Raw genomic sequence first — 4,729 nt, forward strand, 5'->3', positions numbered from 1 at the left:
AAGTTTATCAACAAATATTGTATTTTAACCCCTTCCCGACATTTGTCGTACGTATACGACATGGAGAGCCAGTGCTTCCCGCAAAATGTCGTATACTTACGCCAAATGCTTGGCACCGGCTCAGAAGCTGAGTCGGCGCCATCATCGCCGGGTATCTGACAGCTGACATCCGGCTGTAATGGCGGGGACCGAAATTAGCTTTGATCCCCGCCATTAACCCCTTCAATGCAGCGTTCAAACGTGATCGCTACATTTAAGGTGTTTGCAGCTCATCGGAACCTTAGCAATGAAATTGCCGGGGTTTCCGGTGGCTGCAATGGCAACCGGAGGCCTAATACTGGCCTCCCGGTCTGCCTAGCACTGAAGCCGGTCAAGATCTGCCCGGCGGCGGAGCCTGATCGGTTTCCGTAGCCGCCGGCAAGATGGCGCCAGCTCAGGAGCTGATCCGGCGTCATCAGCGGTGGAAGTCAGCTGTATGTTACAGCTGACATCCACCTGTAACGGCAGGAACCGGAGCTAGCTCCGATCCCTGCCATTAACCCCTTCGATGCAGCAATCAAAAGCGATTGCTGCATCGTAGCGGTTACTAGCAGATCTCCAGCCCTGACAGGCAACCAGGACTGGCGACTGCTGCTATGGCAACAGGAGACACTATGGCCTCCTGCTCTGCCATTACGGAGGCCGATTAGGCCCCGCCGGGAGGCGAAGCCTAATCGGCTTGCTGTCAGTGAATAACTGACAGAGCTAATACATTCCACTACGTAGCTAGTGAAATGTATTAGAAAATAAATAAATCTGACAGTTGAACCGTCAAGTGTAAAAAAAAAAGTATAAAAAAGTGAAAAAAATAAAAGTTTGAAAACAATAAAGGTTTTAAGTAATAAAATAAAACGCAATCACCCTTTTGGTCTTATCAAGTCCTTTATTATTGAAAAATAATAATAAACCATACGTATTTTTATTATCGCCATGACCATAACGACCAGAGTTATTAAAATATTATATTATTTATTGCACGCGGTGAACAGTGTCAAAAAAAAAAGTTAAAAACTTTACCAGAGTTTTTGTTTTTTGGTCACTTTGCCCTACAAATATTGGAATAAAAAGTGATCAAAAAGTTTCACATATCCAAAAATGGTACCTATAAAAACTTTAGCTTGTCTCGCAAAAAACAAGCCCTCATATAGCTCCGTTGACAAAAAAGTTAAAAAGTTATGATTCTCACAACTTGGTGACAGAAAAAATACGTTCTTTTTACAAAAGTAATTTTATTGTGCAAAAAGTTGTAAAACATAAAAAAGTGCCATAAATTAGGTATCGCCGGAATCGTACTGACCCGCAGAATAAAGTTAACATTTATAACGCGTGGTGAACGCTGTATAACAAAAAATTAAAAAAACGATGCCAGAATTGCGTTTTTTTTGTTTACCTGGCCTCCCAAAAAATAGGATAACAGATGATCAAAAAGTTGCATGTACCCCAAAATGGTACCAATAGTAACTACAGCTCGTCCCGCAAAAAAAAGCCCTCATACCACTACGTCTATGAAAAAATAAAATTAGTTCTGGCTCCAATAAGTCAGGAAATAAAAAATATGCAGTTGTGCCGGCCCGAGGGGAACATTTCTTCTGTTTCAAGAGGCGATTTATCAATGACCTAAAATTAGGGAACCAGGAAGGGGTCGACTCAAACATATCTGCTAGAAGCGAGGGCGCCCGTATTATACCAGGACAACACTTTCCCAGCAAAATTCCCCAAACTGCAAAGGTGCGGAGTGTGGACCAAAAGGGGGATAAAAAAAGGACGCCATATATCAGTGCGACACCGACCTGTGCAGAAAGGATTGTTTCACAGCGTAACACACATCTATGGATCATTTTATTGTTTTTTTACCCCATTATTATGCCTCCTGACTATGCCCCTGATTTACTCTGCCCAACTTACATGTACCCCCACTTAATAAATGGAAACACCAGCAATACTCAAACGAATCTACTACCAAGCAAAATCTGCTCTCCAAAAGCCAAATGGCGCTCCCTCCTCTCTGAACCCTACAATGTGCCCAAGCAGCAGTTTCCTTCCACATATATGGCATTGTCATACCCGGGAGAACCCTTTTAACACTTTTTGGAGTGTGTGTCTCCAGCGTCATAAGCTGGGCATGACATATTTGCCACTGAAATGGCATATTTAGGGAAAAATATAACTTTTTAATTTGCATCATCCGCAGTGCAATAATTTATGGAAAAGACACGTGGGGTGAAAATGCTCACTACACCTCTTAATAAATGCCTTGAGGGGTGTCGTTTCCAAATGGGGACACTTCTCAGGGGTTTCTTTTTATTATTTCACATCTAAAGCCTCTGCAGTTGTGAACCAATACTTTGTAAATCGACAAATTAGGCCTCAATTTTAAATGGTACTCTCTCACTCCTGAGCCTGGTCGAATGTCCAGGCAAAAGATTATTGCCGGGCTCCTAGCATCATAGTTATGTACGATGCTAGGAGTCCCTGACTCTCTGCAGGACAACTGTCCCGTACTGTAATCATGTTTTCAGTACGGGACAGTAGTTCCACGGAGAGGCAGGGACTCCTAGCATCGTACATAACTATGATGCTAGGAGCCCGGCTCCCTGCACTGAGTTCGGTCCGGGACTTCCGGCCGAAATACGTCCGTCCATTACGGACGTTAATGTGGTCGTGTGAACCCAGCCTAAGCCCTGCCGTGTGTTCAAACAGCCGGATATTACCACATATGGGGTATTGTTTTACTCGGGAGAAATTGCTTTACAAATTTTGTGGTGCTTTTTCTCCTTCAGTCCTTGTGGAAATGAGAAAAAATTAGCTAAACCTATATTTTCTTTGAAAAAATTTAGATTTTTATTTTCAGGGCCTATTTCCAATAATTTCTGCAAAAAAAATTGTGGGGTCAAATCGCTCACTCTACCCCTAGATAATTTCCTCAATGGGTGTAGTTTCCTCAATGGAGTCACTTGTGGGGGGGTTTCCACTGTTTTGTCCCCTCAGGGGCTTTGTAAATGTGACATGGCCTCCGCAAACCATTCCTGCTAAATTTGAGCTCCAAAAGCCAAATAGCGCTCTTTCCCTTCTAAGCCCTGCCGTGTCTCCAAACAGCCATTTATTACCACATGTGGGGTATTGTTTCACTCGGGAGAAATTGCTTTACAAATTTTGTGGTGCTTTTTCTCCTTTAGTCCTTGTGGAAATGAGAAAATAAATCGCTAAACCTACATTTTCTTTGAAAAAATGTTGATTTTAATTTTCACGGCCGACTTCCAATAATTTCTGTAAAAAACCTGTGCAGTCAAAATGCTCACTATACCCCTAGATAATTTCCTTGAGGTGTGGAGTTTCCCAGATGGGGTCACTTTTGGGGGATTTTGGCACCGCAAAAGCCCTTCAAACCAGACATGGTGCCTAAAATATATTCTAACAAAAATAAGGCCCCAAAATCCTCTAGGTGCTCCTTTGCTTCTGAGGCCGGTGATTCAGTCCAGTAGCACGCTACAGCCACATGTGGGATATTTCCTAAAACTGCAGAAACTGGGCAACAAATATTGAGTTGCATTTCTCTGGTAAAACCTTCTGTGTTATAAAAAAAATTGTATTAAAAATGTATTTCTGCAAGAAAATATGAAATTTGTAAATTTCACCTCTACTTTGCTTTCATTTCTGTAAAATGTGTAAAGGGTTAAGACATTTTGTAAATGCTGTTTTGAATACTTTGAGGGATGAAGTTTTTAAAATGGGGTAACTTTTTGGGGGTTTCTAATATATAAGGCCCTCAAAGCCACTTCACAACTGAACTGGCCCCTGTAAAATAGCCTTTTGAAATTTTCTTGAAAATGTGAGAAATTGCTGCTAAAGTTCTAAGCTTTGTGATGTCATATAATAATAAAAGGATGTTCAAAAAACGATGCCAATCTAAAGTAGACATATGGGGGATGTTAATTAATAACAATTTTGTGTGGTATGGCTGCCTGTCTTACAAGCAGATACATTTAAATTGAGAGAAATTATAATTTTTGCAATTTTTCGCAAAATTTGGGTGTTTTTCACAATTAAATACTGAACATATCGAGCACATTTTGCCAGTAACTTAAAGTGCAATGTGTCACGAGAAAACAATCTCAGAATCGCTTGGATAGGGGAAAGCATTCCGACGTTATTACCACATAAAGTGACACGTCAGATTTGAAAAATGAGGCTCTGTCAGGAAGGTCAAAAGTGGCTAAAGAGGGAAGGGGTTAAATGGATTTTTAGAACAGGGAGATGGAAATAGAGCTTGCTCTGTCCACTCCACGCATTGACCTGGTATTGCAGTATCTCCAGGACCGGTGCACCCTTTCCTAAACCAGTCACTAAAATCAGATTTGAAAAGTGCTTTTTGCATTTGCCATTGTTTGTTTCTTGCACATTGGATCTCTCCTTTAATCCCATTATTTGAACGCCTGTTGTACAATGCATTTTTGTCATGTGTGCTAATGAATGACCTAATTATTAAATGACTTCATTAACAGATTTCCACCTCTTGTGTTGTGTGTGTTTCCAGCATTTGAATTTGGAATAGCTCATTCACCTTAAAGAGCTGCACCTAAGCAAGCCAGTCACTCAGTCAACCCACAGCCACTGATTGATGCAGCAGCACCGTCAACTAGTGGAATAGTGGAGTGGAGTAGGGGAGCAGCCATTAAAGCAGCCGCCACAA

At 41.5% G+C, this 4,729-nt stretch overlaps 1 pseudogene; it reads left to right on the forward strand.

The window, feature by feature from the left end:
- The first annotated feature begins 4,248 nt into the window (after positions 1 to 4,248).
- Positions 4,249 to 4,369, forward strand: LOC142654553 (U2 spliceosomal RNA; annotated as a pseudogene).
- The last annotated feature ends 360 nt before the right edge of the window (positions 4,370 to 4,729 follow it).

The sequence above is a fragment of the Rhinoderma darwinii genome, chromosome 5 (genome assembly GCF_050947455.1).
Source record: "Rhinoderma darwinii isolate aRhiDar2 chromosome 5, aRhiDar2.hap1, whole genome shotgun sequence".
Lineage (NCBI taxonomy): Eukaryota > Metazoa > Chordata > Amphibia > Anura > Rhinodermatidae > Rhinoderma > Rhinoderma darwinii.